Source organism: Acinonyx jubatus, chromosome D1 (assembly GCF_027475565.1).
Source record: "Acinonyx jubatus isolate Ajub_Pintada_27869175 chromosome D1, VMU_Ajub_asm_v1.0, whole genome shotgun sequence".
Lineage (NCBI taxonomy): Eukaryota > Metazoa > Chordata > Mammalia > Carnivora > Felidae > Acinonyx > Acinonyx jubatus.
The window spans coordinates 45,162,010-45,175,076 of NC_069390.1; positions in this window are offsets into that span (position 1 = coordinate 45,162,010).

Below are 13,067 nucleotides of genomic sequence, written 5' to 3' on the forward strand. Positions count from 1 at the left end.
TGGCAGGCAGGCAGGTTGGCAGGAAGCTTTTCGGCCAGTGAGAGCCTCTGGAACAGACATGGCTCCCTTTGGTGAGGGAGCTCCAGGCTTAGAATCCCAAGGGCTGGGATCTCATCCTGGCTCCCTTCGTTCTTGGGAATCCAGTTCCCAACTAGATTTCTTGCTGATACCCTGCTCCGCTCTGCGTTAGGACTACCAGAGTCACCCTTCCATCCCCAGGACCTACACAGCGCCTCACATAAAGAGACACTCAATAAACTTGGTTGAATACATAAAGAACACATGCTATGGGTATAATTCCTTCTTTTTCTATTCAGGCTAAAATGTTGGCTACTGCAGAGATGGTGTACCTTGATTTTAACAACCCATTTGAGAGAATGCTTCTTCTATTTTGAGATTATTACCGAAAGATCTGGAAATGAATATGGATTGGATGATCAGATAGTCTACTTGGAAGACTTAATTACTGCTGACTTATTATACAAAAGGGAGACGGATATTTGAGTTACTACCACACATGGGACGGTATCAGGTGACCTCCATGTGCCTCTGAGTTAACCCTTGTCCTGCACAACATTGTTCACGATGACTAGGATACGTAGGTAGAAAATTAGGAATCAATAAATTTGCTGCTATTTTCAAGTTGAGAAGCCAGGTAAATGCCACGGAGGGAGATAAGAATCAAGACTCAAAACGTATCTAAATGGATTTCGATTCTGTACAACTAATAAGAGTACATGGAATGAGAATAAAACTCTTTTTAATATAATCAATAAATGAATTGAGCAAGAAGGGACGGAAGGGGTGTGGGCACCTGGGTGGCTCAGCTGGTCGAGCGTCTGACTTGACTTTGGCTCAGGTCACGATCTCATGGTTCGTGAGTTCGAGCCCCTCATCAGGCTCTGTACTGACAGAGTGGAGCCTGCTTGGGATCATCTCTCTCCTCTCTCTGCCCCTCACTCTCTCTCTCTCTCTTTCTCAAAATAAATAAACTTTAAAAGAAAAAAAAAGAAGAAAATTCTTAAAAAACAAATAAGGGAATGAAGGGCTCTTGGTTTTTCAGCAGTTCATGTAGAAACAGCAGTTTGTTTTGCAAGACTGGCTACCCCCTGCTTCAGAGAATGACAGGGTGGATGTTCAGGTCACCCATTTTTTTTTTTTTGCAGAAGCATCTCAAGACTCAAGTCCATGGCAGCCTCCTTGCTCTGGCAACATTCGAGATGCCCACAGCTGGTGTTCTGTCAACCACCGGATGTGGTGAGCCACGGGTGACCCCCAAAACCAGGTAGAATCCCTTGGCACTGAGGTCCAGAGCCCTGGTGTCTGGGCACACCTTCTCTGCCCTGCTCACTCCCTGCCTTGACTGACCCCTAAGAAAGACTCTCAGGGGCAGACCGCCTTCCTGCAGTGGTAAGCAGAACCTCTTCCCTTTCCATCAGACCCTTCCAAGTGCAGGTCAAAACTCAGCTCCCTCCAGGAGCCTAGGAAAAGTCATCGAAAGTGATAGCCCCGTGAAAAGCTTCCGCCTTAGTCACTCTGAGCTTGTAAAAAAGCAAGCAGGCCTGGCCAGGGACAAGGAAACGGGAAGACTTGCTGCTCCTCTCCCCTGAGGTTAATGTCTTCGAGATGTTGCAACAGACCCAAACCCCTTCTGGGAAAGAGCGCGCTCCTTATCCTCGGAGCCGCCAGCCCGCGAGGGGGCGAGTGCTAACAGAAGGCTCCACGCCCTTCCGCTCCCCTGCAGCCCGACGTGCAGCTGGCCCCAGCGTCAGGTCCCAGCCTGCAGAGCCAGAGTGGGCTGCGGGATAGAGACAAGGGCTACTTTTCATGTGGTCAGCGCGGGCTTCTGTCCAGCAGGGTAGCACTGGACGTCCTTGGAGGCCTGGTTCTTTAGTCTCGGGCTGAGCTAGAGGGCAATGCTGGGATGGGGGGGGGGTGGGGGGGGCGGGGGGGGGAGGCCCTGTGGCCCGGTGTATGGATGCTCTTGTCAGTCAAGGCCAAAGAGACTCCGGGGCGGGCCGGGCCGGAGTTTCTGCTGAAAGGCGCTTTTCAGCCCCTGGGCATTCGCATTCTGAGCGCGGTTCCAGTCGGACCGGAAGGGCTTCGCTTTGCAGTTGGAGCAACTGTCGCTGGGAAGCAAACTTACTGGTCGGGGTGGAGATGAGGGTCAGAAGAGAAGAAAGTCGCGGTTGTGTGCTTACTCTCCCCACTCACAAGTGGCTGACTCATCGACAGGACCCCTTCCCGGAATCCCCTCTTCTCACTCACAAAGATTTGAACACCCATGAACAAAAAAGAAAAAACGAAGGAAGGCGGGGGGGGGGGGGGGCAAAAAAAAAAAAAAAAAAGGAAAATGAAAGAAATCCAGTACTTTGGTCCATTCTCCTCTTCCGGAAGTAAGCTCTAGTTACACACGCTAGAAAGTTCTGTCCACACTGTGCCAACACCGTGGGCAGAAAGTAAATCAGACAACTCTCCCTCCCTCCCTCCATCCCTTCTCTCTTTCTGTGTGTGTGTGTGTGAATGAATTCCAGTGGGCCAATAGCCAGTTTTGTTTTGTTGTTTTGGTAAAAAGAAAGTGCCTCATGCACCAAGCTGAATTAATTCTAAATGCCTCTCTATTCCTGAATGCAGATTTCAGAACCAGGCAGGCATAGAAATTGCACTTAAGAGGCTTGGCAGCTCCATGAGTTTGGCTAATTCCCATAATCTCTTGGAGGATCAGGTGAGAATTCCTCACCTGTAAAATTGGACTAACAAGCCTGGTTCTTAGCTGATGGTGAAGATTAGATGAGATAACATGTGTGTAAAATATTCTAGTGAGGGACGCGTGGAGGGGAGTCTGGAGAGAGAGGCAGGGTCTGGCAGCCTTGGAAGCTGTAGGAAGTATCTTGCCTGTATCCTAAAAGCAATAGGAAATCAAAGAAGGTTTTAAACAAGGTGGTGACTCATGGCTGTGGCCTGGAGAAGGCACTGTCAGGGGTGGGAAAGGTCAAGATCAGAGGCAGGGAGACCAACTGGCTGTTGCAGCAGTTAAATGACCCCAGACATTTTCCGGGCTTGTGATTTCCTGGCTTTGGGCACTGTGCTCGTCTCAAATCCCATGGAAACTCTTTGACCTTCAGTTTCCTAAAATTGGACGCACCATTGTTAAGTTTACTCCTTGGATCAAATTTCAGCTTTGGTTTTGTTTTGTTAAATCAATATTTACCGAGCGCTCATGTTGTGCTAAGAACTCTGCGTCCTGAGTGTAGAGTTTGATGCAGAGATGGCAGGTAAGTTTCAAGTAGTCACTGGTAGACCCCGTGTTGCAAGGATTCTAGGGCCCCACGGTCAAGAGGGCCAGGACTGGGGTCGCCTGGGCGACTCGGCGGGCTAAGTGTCTGACTTCAGCTCAGGTCATGATCTCACCGTTTGTGGATTCGAGCCCTGCGGCTGGCTCTGTGCTGACAGCTCAGAGCCTGGAGCCTGCTTCGGATTCTTTATCTCCTGCTCCCTCTGCCCCCCCCCCCCCACAATCTCTCAGAAATGAATAAACATTAAAAAAAATTTTTTTTTAACATGAGGACTAGGACTAATTAGCATGTCTGCTATGGGTGAGGGGAGTGAGCACTTTCGTCACCTATTTGCCATCTCTGGTCCAGTGGCTCCCACCCCCTATATTCTACCCTAGCTCGATCCCGTCCCGGCTCAAACTATATTACCTTCGGACTGTTCCCACTAGTCTGGGCTCAGTAGCAGACACCTGCAGTTGTTTCCTGCCTAGAAACTGTTGGAAAAGAGGCTTTCTTTTACCATTGGGACTGCTGTGCTCAAGCAGTGTGTTAGCTGACAGGGACGTCCGTTTGGACAGAGCATGTCTGATAATAAACGCGAAGGAAAGCAGAGTTGAACGGGAGTAATAGTTTGACGCCCTGGATCTAGCCGGGCTGGAAGCTTTCATCCAGGGGAGAGGCAGGGATGTGTGCCCATCATTGGGGTGAACTACTACATCCTGGAGGGACCTGAAACTCAACCCAAGCAGTAGCCACATACAGAGACTATGCCAATGGTTGGAGGAGCAAGGTGGCTGACTTAACCACTGACAACTCAAATGGGCTGATAGGCATGTGAGTGTTTCTCAGCGATTTGCAGAAATGGCTGGGAAAGAGAAGCCATCATACCAGATGGGCGCTTGAATTAGTGTTTTGGGGGTATGAAAGAGAAGGGTGGTGCATAGCTCCAGTCTGGGGCAGCTAAAAGTGGGTGTGCTTTCCCACACCCTTATCCAGAGGGCTGGAAGCAAAGGGCTTACGGGAAGGCAAAGTTATAAGACGGAAGCTTTCTGGCTTCCTGAGTCATCCTTTGGAGGGGGGCTCCTCAGGTGTCATCCACCTCACATCAAATTGTGAGGAGAAACAAACCTTTAATGCCACCCCATGGCAAGTTTAAGGTTTATTTGCTACGTTAGCTTACCCTATGTTGATCAATACATTTACGAAGAACGTCAAGAAGTGGCTACACATTCCATGGCTCTAGGGTTTAGAAAAGATTATCTCTGTACTGCCCATTAGAAACATCGCCAGTTATTTCCCACGCACTATTTATTTTGTTGACGCTATTGCAAGGTTAAGCAAGGCCATGAGTTTGGTGAGATGAACACTTTCACACACTGCCTACACTAAATTTCTGGAAGGTTTTGGAAAGCATGTTGGCAATATTTATCAATTGTCTTAAAATATTCATACCATCTGAGATAATAATTCTACTTCTAGGACTCTAGATTTAATAGGAAAAGCATAGAAGAAAACACACCAAGTTTAACAGGGATAGTGGTTTCTGTCTTACCCATAAGATTCTATGGAATTTCTATGGTCTTCAGTATACCTTCCTATGTTTTCCAGTGTTATTTTTTTTAACTTTTTAAATGTTTATTTATATTTGAGAGAGACTGAAACAGAGCATGAGCAGGAAAGGGGCAGAGAGAGAGGGAGATACAGAATCAGAAGCAGGCCCCAGGCTCTGAGCTGTCAGCACAGAGCCCGACGTGGGGCTCGAAGTCACCAACTGTGAGATCATGACCAGAGCCAAAGTTGGTGCTTAACCGACTGAGCCACCCCGGCTGCCCTGTTTCCCAGTTTTAAAGAATGTTGATCTATTATTTTTTATAATGAAGGGAAACAATCACAAAAAGCTTTATTCTAAAATGTTACGCCAAAGAGCTCCCCAATGGGAGAGGCTGCCATTAAGCTTCTCAAAGGTGAGATTGCACATCCCGAGACATATTCAGGAGATGGTCTTTACCCAGGTGTCTACGTGGAGGCTTACCCGATGGCTACTAAACGTTCATCAGGAACACCTCAGGGATGCCACTGAGTGTCTGGACATGTACTAAAGGCAGGAATCAGGGTAAATGATTTCTGCAAGTTGGGGAGAATCTTGCCAGGGATGCTTACCCCCACCTAACCTCTGACCTGTGCTGTGGGAAGAGAGACAGAGGGAGAGAAAAGGGAAAAGGTAGGGTGAAGAGCAGGAGCGAGAAGGAGAAAGCATAGAATGAAAGAGCACAAAGACAGCAGATTTTGGAGGAGACAAATATACCCAGCTTCTGGCGTTGCAGAGAGATGCCAGTAGGGAACCTACAACAGAATAACCAGTTACTGGATGACAGGTAGAAGGTGCTTGAATAATTGCAAGTAGCGAGACTGGGAATTCCCTGTAATTGTTACAAAAGCCCTGATAGACCTCAAGATAGAAGTATGCATTCTGCTGCAATGAATCCAGGCTAGGATTACCAAGTAATAATAATTTAAAAAGAGATGAGCATCTGACCATGCAACTATGACCGAAATGAAGATATGTCCCTTACTCTAGAAAGGAGAAATTGGATATTACTATCACATCAGTGTTGTGTGCTTTTCATTACGTGTTTTAACGTTCCCATGTGGCTCCAGAGATGTGAAAGGAAATACTTGATAGAGAAAAAATTGGGTATAGGCTTTTTCCATAATTAACATACTTAGTACAACATGGTGAATTGGGGGAGAGGGTGAAACACGTGGGGTCAGTCAACAGCTTCATCCATGCTTCATTCATTCATTCATTCATTCATCTACGGACTCATTCTGCCCATGTATGCTGAGAATCAGCTGAAATATACTAGGCACTGGAGACACAGAGATGAATCAGTTCTCTGTATTCAGTGAGCCCAGGGTCTAATGGGTCAAGTGACCATACAAATAACCCAGTTAATACACAGTGTGAAAATTGCTGTCATGATAGAATGTGCAGAGTGTGTAGGGCACATACTTGATGGGATAGTATACTCATGGTCCTATAGGAATTTCCAGGTCAAGGGAGTAGGAGGGGATTTTCAGGCAGTGGCAGGAACAGGCCAGGCAAAGTCGGAGAGGTGAGAGGCAGGGCATGTTTGGGGGACCAAGAGATATTGTGGCTGAAGCTCGGGTGTGGGAGTCACAGCCTCTGACTCTGGAGCCAGACTGGGGATGATCTCCTGCATACTATAGAAGTTCTTGACCTTGGTTGAGCATTGATTGGGGAGTTTAAGAAATGTTGATGTCTGAGCCCCACCCAGAAATTCTGATTTCACTGATCTTGTGAATGGCTGGGCATTGGGACCTTAAAAGTTCCTCAGGTGACTCTAATGTGCAGCTAGGATTGAGGACCATTACTCAAGGAGATGGAAAGTCCTAGAATAACTTAATCAGCGTATTTTCTTTTATTGTATTACTTTTGCATCAATACAGAGGCCAGAGACTGGTGGCAAAAAGGCATATTAGAGACTGAGTAACGTCAGGTAAGGGAGGAAGAAATCTTTATATAAGACATTGACCATGAGGAAGGAGGGAAGGGAATGGATCTCTGAAAGCTACCAGGGAGTGAGAATTGGGCTGGGCTGAACTGAGGACGAAAGAACAAAATGGGGTGCTCTGATTTCTTGGGTGACTGCTGGGTACCCGTTACTGAGATAAGAGTCCCAAGAGAGAAAAGAAGGTTGGAGTGTGCTTAGGTGTTTGGGAAGCAGGAGTGGATGTGGGAAGTTCAATTTGTCTCTTGTCGAGTTTAAGGTGTTTGTCTAAGTTTTCTATCACTTTATAGGCTTTTCCAGTTGTATGGATACTAAGGATCAGATCGCTCAGTATCCATTCCTATCTTCTTCTAGATGCTTTCTGATAAAGAATCCTATCTTTGTCAGACCCCCCCAAATGACTGAGGTTCTATAAGAGATTTAGGCTCTGACAATCTGATGTAGCCACATGAGACTCAACAGGTGGGAGGGAAACATGATGAGGGTAGAAGCCAGGGGTCTGTTAGCAACCACACTTATGCAGGCATTTGGGTGTGGGGGTTTTTGCTGGCCTTTGAACAGAGGTCACAACGGCTTGCCCCTTATCTATAAAAGAAAGGGGCACCTATCACCCCCTCTCCTCCAAATCTTCCTATAGGGCTTTGCCCTGGAGTGAGAAATCCGCCTGGGCTCCAAACAAAGACAATTTAGATATTGGTATTTATGAAGCTTCCTTTAATCGAGACACTCTTGATTCGTTGTTGGACTCTTTCCCTGCCTAACACGTGTTTCCACGAAGAGAAAAGCATGGCCTTAGAAACACAGATTTTGGTACACATGAGGATGTTATAGCTTCAGATTATATTGTCGACTGCGGTGGAGGGGTGGTCGCTTTCATTTAATCACATCTCTCAAATATTGTCAAGGAGTAGCTTACTTCTTTTTTTTTTTCATTTTTTTTAACGTTTTATTTATTTTTGAGACAGAGAGAGACAGAGCATGAACGGGGGAGGGGCAGAGAGAGAGGGAGACACAGAATCGGAAGCAGGCTCCAGGCTCTGAGCCACCAGCCCAGAGCCCGACGTGGGGCTCGAACTCACGAACCGCGAGATCGTGACCTGAGCCGAAGTCGGACGCTTAACTGACTGAGCCACCCAGGCGCCCCAGGAGTATCTTCTGACAGTAACACTGTTTTAGTGCAGTGGAGTGGGGGGGGGGGGGGTGGTGTGAGAGGTAGTGAAGCAGCCGTGCCTCATTTCCTTGTACTGATAAACTCCAGGCAGAGCTCTTCTCTCTCTCTCTCTCTGTCTGTCTCTGTTTCTCTCTCCTATAGCAGTGGAATACTCGGGGCACCTGGTTGGCTCTGTCGGTGGGGCGTATGACTCTTTGATCTCGGGGTTGTGAGTTCAAGCCTTGTGCTGAGGTTGCAGAGATTACTTGAAAACAAAATCTTGAAAAAAGAGAAAAAATTAGAATACTCAACATTCTTTTTTTTTTAATGTTTATTTATTTTTGAGAGAGAGAGAGAGAGCATGAGCAGGGGAGGTGCAGAGAGAGGGGGAGACACAGGATCCGAAGCAGGTTCCAGGCCCTGAGCTGTCAACTCGGGGCTCAAACCCGTGAACCACAAGATCATGACGTGAGCCAAAGTCAGATGCTTAACCGACTGAGCCGCCCAGACACTCCTGTTCAACATGCTTAAAAAGCATGCTGGGAGATACTAACCTCCTAGGAGGTAAATACTAATCTCGTAGAAGGAGTGCCTCTCTGCATTTTCTCCATTTGCAGTAAGGGGACAGAGTTGAGGGAGCACTCTCATTCACTGGGTCTTGACACTTGTCTATTTGCATATTTTGCATTTCAAGGAAAAGGAAATGGTAAGGTTCCCATTTGTCTCCCCCCAAAGGAGTATTACTTTTCTTTAAAAGTAAAAACTGACAGGTGAGGGGTGTCTAGGTGGCTCAGTTGGTTAAGCATATGATTCTTGATCTCAGCTCAGGTCTCCGAGTAAGTCTCCCAGGGTCTATGGCTCCACACTGACAGACCCTCCCCGGCTCGTGCTCTCACAGGTGCGTGTCAAAATAAATAAACACTTTTTAAAAAAATTGAAAAATAAAAGTAAAAATGACATGTGAAAGGTAAGAAGTATTTCTGAACACTTAGACCCCTTTTTATTTGCTTTTACAAGAAAAAAAAAGGATTACTGGATAATAAATTTAATACTGTGGGCACAGGAAATAAATATAGATAGATATCGATAAAGTTTAGTTTTGTTGCAGAATAAGTGTTGAGTAATCAGTAAAAATTGTAGATGAAAACGATGTATGAGGCTAAAATACAGTATGTGAAATGGGGTGGAGGTCAAATTCAAAAAGAGAAAGCCATAATCTTAAATATTAGACAAGTAAAAAGATTTGCATATGTGTTTTTTAAAAGGAATGGCAGTGGGGGCACCTGGGTGGCTCCACTGTTTGGGCAGCCGACTCTTGGTTTCAGCTCAGGTCATGATCTGATGGTTTGTGAGTTCCAGGTCCCTCATCAGGCTCCCTAGCTGGCAGCAAGGTACCTGCTTGGGATTCTCTTTCTCTCCTTGGCTCTCTGCCCCTTCCCCATTTTTGCTGTCTCTGTCTCTCTCAAAATAAATAAATAAACTTTTAAAAAAAATAACAAAAGGAATGACGGTGGGAATTAAGGTTTACAACATTCACGTTCCACTGACTACATTAAAAAGAATGACGTCAGCTTGCTTTTTTAAATGAATATTTTCAGGGTATCAGAAGTTACATTATTTGCAGCTCTTTAAGTGTGAACTATTTCAGATGTCAACTTAAAAATGTGCCAACAGGTGCATAGTTTTGTCAAAATTCTTTTAGAAGCTATGACAGTAAAAGAAATGTGTGAGGGGCCCCTTATCTAGGGAAAAGTCTATGGAGCTTCGTGGAACCTTCCACCCTCTCCTCCTTCCACTGGGGCTCCCTGCCCGCCCCCGCGGACAGCTGAGCCCAGGGTGTGGGGGGGGGGGGGGTTGGCGGGGGTGGATCACAGAAGGCAAGTTAACCTTCACATTGGCTGGAGAATACTGCCAGGGGAAGCTTCAGCCTGCTGCGGGGATCAGTGCTCAGATACATCCCAAAGTAAACCAGAAGGAGAGCTGCAGGTCCTTGGCTGTTTGCATTATTCATGCCTATGGTCCCCTCTGGCAGGCTAATCCAGACTTGACAAAAATTAAAAGTGTGGGCACGTCTCACAGGATGCGTCACACACACATGTCACTCCACCATTTACACACAACTGACTTTACAGCCATTTACAACTTTCAGTTACAAGCAGGAACATGCTAGGTTGTGTGTTAATTGCTGTTTGGATAAGTGTGAAGGGCTTAGGAACGGTTGCGTGTCACGGGGAAAGTGAAAAATGGGTCACCCACATGCTTTCCTTCACCTTCCCTCTCGCCTTGGTCCCCATCTTGAAGTTTCCTGGCTCCACCTGCATGCTTCCGGCCACATCAGGCTCTTGTGCATGACGATTTAAAAACCCTGCAGGTTTCACTCACAGGGTTTTGGAGTGGTCTCCGGGCAACCTCCAGGCCCAGAGCGTCTGTCTGTCCGTGATGTAGAAACCCCGTTCAGATCCTGCCATCTTCAAGTCTTTGTTGGGGAGCCCACACCCTCCGGGCACCTTCCCCAGATGTCGGCGCCTTGGCAACGCCCAGGTTTGAACACGATTTTAATAGCGACTAATTCCCTCGGCTGTGGCACTGCAGCACATGGCTCATCATTTACGGACAAGTTTCAACAGTCGTGGAACCAGATGAGAATATTTTCCCAAGCAATGGCGTCGCAGCAGAAAGAAGCCAGGGCATGTCAGGGGACAGCTGTGAGGCAGCAAGCAAACAGAAGGTGGGATGAGTTAGATGATTACTTATTTAAATCGTTAATACTTTCTGAAGGGAACAGGGGCTGCTTGCAACCCTCGGAGAGGATTCTGGTACCTTTGTAATGTACTCAGGGACAATGGCTGCAGTAAAGTGGGTGTAGATTGTTAGTGGAGTCATTTCTCTGTTCCAACCCAAGCCTGGAGGAGTGAGGGAAGCCAGCATCCAGAAGCGTTGCTGGACACATCCAAGCCCGAAGCAGCAAATTCATCCTTTGTTTTTGACTTGTGTCACTCCATCCTCCCCACCCCCTACCACCCACCCACTGGCTCGTCAGAAGTCCTGCTGCCCCCTTGGGCCATTCCTTCGGGATTCTGCTCCGTGATGGGGGGGGGAGGGGTGGGTGGGTGGTGGAAGGTGACCAAGGGACCATGCGCCCACGGCGGGAATGTTCAGTCTCTGTGATGTCAATGTCTAAAACATATGGCATTGCTCAGCCACGTGTCATTTGCCTTATAGCCTATTATAAACCAACTTACCAATTCACTGAAACCCATGTTGACTCTAGTTGGAAGTTCAGCTTAGGTTCCTTTAAACAACACGAAAGCACAGATAACGTGAACACAGTGGCACTCATACAAAGGCCACCTTTTCTTGCTTTCATTGCCAATGATAAATATCGCTTCTGGAAAATCTGCTTCGTGGCAGGTTCTTGAAACAGACCAATGTGAATTCTCATCTTTGGGCTACCAAACAGTCTTATTTCCTTTCCTCCGGAAGAAGCAGCTGAGACTCAGAGAGATTATTTAATTTTCCCCAAGTGAGTGGCTTCTATGGAGCAGGACCCAGCCTGTCTGACCCTGGGGTCTGGGTCCCCTCCATTGCATATGCTGCCATTAACATTGCTTTCCCTCACTTGGATAATAGATAGTCCTGATCATGCGCCTTTTGCTTTTGTAGATTGGCATCTCTGAGTGTTTCCAGTAGTAGGGTTCTGTTTGTCTTAGAACCCAGTGGCTCTAGGCTGCAATTTCTCTCCGTTGCCCTCCTCTGGAATTTCTCCAGCTTTACCAAGTTTTCCTTGAATGTCAATGGCTGGGCCTGAAACCAGGGCTCTGGTGGCCAATGTCCTTTTGTTTGGTGTAGGGGGAAGGAGACATTTCTTGCTTGGTTTTTAATTCCCAACATTGGCCACAAAATTCCAACATTTTTGAACTGGCAAGAAGCTTTGGAAGTATCTACCCTGAGGCACTCAGACTTAAGCGTGCAGTGGAATCATGTGCAGGGCTTGCGCGACAGTTGTCTATTTGCTATGTAACAAATTACCCCCAAATCTAGCAGCTTCAAACAGCAAAAATTTATTCTCTTACACAGTTTATGAAGGTCAGGAATCCAGGAGTGGCTTATCAGTATACTTCTGGCTCAAGGTCCCTGATGAGACTACCATCAAGGTTTTTTTTTGGAGGGACTACAGTCATCGGAAGGCTTGACTAGGACTTACTCACTTGGCTGGCAGTGAGGTCTCTTTTCTCTACCATGTGAGCCTCTCATGGAGCTGCCTGAATGTCCTGAAAACCTGGCATCTGGCTATCCTGAAGTCAGTGATCCAAGAAAGATCAAGGGAATAACTAAGAGGGAAGCCACAGTGTATTGTGTAATATAATCTTGGAAGAGATGTACCGCCACTTCTGATGTATTTTAGTCATCAGACATACTGATTCTAGTTCAAGGTAGGGCAGGACTACACAAGAGTGTGAATTCCAGGAAGTGGGAGCGTTTGGAGACCATCTTGGAGTTTTATGTCTGAACCACAGATTTCTGGGCCCCATCCCTAAAGTTTCTGATTCAGTAGGTTTGGAGTGGGGCCCAAGACTTTCCTAATAAGTTCCTAGGTAATGCTGATGCTATATATCTAGGACATTTACTTTGAGAACCACTGCTCTGTTACTGATTCTGAATTTGTAGACAATGAAGGTGAGTCTCACAAAGGTGAAGGAAAGTAAGGAGCAGGGAAGTATGCCAATAATTAAGTACTGAATACCTACTATGCATCAGGCACTAGGCAGGAGCCTTTACATGCATTTTCTTGTTTAATAGAACCAACCCTGTGCATTGCTCACCATTTCACAGTGATGAAGCCAAAACTAAGAGAAGTTAAGTAATGTGCCCAAATTCACACATATAGTGCACTGACAGGGACAGGATTGGAACCCAGATCCCCTGACTCTCAAGTCAAAGTGTTTTGTACAACCAAAGAGCCCCAAATCTACTATTCTATTATAAGTAGAATCGTTTTCCCTGAAAATGTATTGACTGCGTTATTACCACCCTATCACACAGGACTAGGGAATCACCCCATAAATTGTACCCACTGCATTTGCATCTCATAGACTAAAAATTAACCTT